The sequence below is a fragment of the Pinus tabuliformis genome, chromosome 1_1 (genome assembly GCF_031772625.1).
Source record: "Pinus tabuliformis cultivar Carrire ecotype Pingquan chromosome 1_1, CPIR1, whole genome shotgun sequence".
NCBI lineage: Eukaryota > Viridiplantae > Streptophyta > Pinopsida > Pinales > Pinaceae > Pinus > Pinus tabuliformis.
The window spans coordinates 43,704,012-43,705,712 of record NC_142297.1 but is presented as its reverse complement, the minus strand read 5'-3'; positions in this window follow the sequence as shown (position 1 = coordinate 43,705,712).

Here is a 1,701-nt window from a genome sequence, read left to right as displayed (position 1 = left end):
TAAAGCAACCAGTGTATATGTAGAGAACTTTTGATTTAACCAATTTATCATGCATTGAACTTTAACCAGTATATCAAAGATTTATTAGACAGTGCAGTAAAAGCAAAATAAAGCATCACACATAAGCAACACACATGAACACCAAGATATAAGGTGGAAACCCAATGTGGGTAAAAACCACCTGCTGTTGTCGTCTCTGTCTTCTTTTAATAATAAGAAAATCTATTTACAATCTTGTACAGGTGCAGACTCATACTAGTACACATGCTTCTACCTGCAAAGGGTTACAACCTTCTCTCTTTCTCTAGCTTCTACTGGAAGGGAGCTACAACCCCCTAGCTCTTGTAATAGCTGATATGTTTACTAGTAGGTAGGTGGCGACCTACAGAAGGCTACGACCTTCTTTCTTCCTCCAAGGACCACATTTCATAAATTTTCAGACTAGATCCATCAACAACATCATAACTACAAAATAATCATCAAATACATCTGCATCTACCAATCACTGAAACTCAATCATCACTTTTTGAATCTACCACAACTCAATCAATCAATCAGTTTGACAACCCATCGTCAAATCACAATCAATCTGATCATTCAAAATACTGTCACTAGAATACAGTCACCAGAACCCAAACCAAAACCCAAAACTCTGCAACAGCAAACATAAACAATTGAAACATACTTTATAAGGTATACACTGCTTCCATGTGTCGAACCAGTGTGTATACGTGCTTTTATCAAAGCCAACCGGCATACACATCTACAAATATTAATTGATAATTCTGTAGCTATTCCAGACTTCAGTTATACCCAGGTCATAATATTTACATAATAACACATGCATCAGTATTCAAATCTAGAATATATATGATCAAGCCACATAATGATAATTCATTTCAAGCCTTAAGATCTCGATACATCATTAGATCTTATCCCTCATCAGCTGCTAAGGTTCATCCTTGGTTCAGATCAAGCACAACACCATAAGCCCATAACCTGCATACTAGATCTTACACTTTATCAGATATTTGACACTTGCACCCTTGGCCTAATGATCTTCTCCTCCTTATATAGTTTTAGGCCTTTCTCAATACCATGGACCAAAACCACTTAGGACTAATACCTTAGACCAAATACCTAAGGTCAATACCTCAGATTAAATACCTTGGACCAATACCTTGGATCAAGATACCTTGGACCAAATACTTAGTTTTCCAAGATATACGCACTTTTCCTTCTGTGAAAGTGTGTGTGTACCTATACGCGACTTGTGTTCAGTGAACCTGCATGTATACGCAGCTTGGTCAATGTGAACTTGCGTATACCTCTCCTCTCTTTCTTCATTCTTTGTAGTTTGAACTGTAATTCTTTGTCGTTGACATGTTGCACTGTTATCTTTCATCTGAGTGAGTTTCCATCAAGGACAACACCTGTTTCATAATGCCAACAATAATTTGTCGCACTCCCTGTCTCATACCTCGAGCGGTTGAACTTTGCCCAAAATTTCGCAAAGCGACAAAATCTGTCAATGAATTCACCATGAAAAATATTGATCAGAGCATCCTTGAAGTAAAGAAGAAGAAATGCATTGAAGTAATTCTAGAAGAGCCTAATATCTATTATATTAAAAGACACTGAGATAAAGCTTAGTTTAGATAAATGATTTACATAAACAAGTTGAAACTAATGGACATGGTC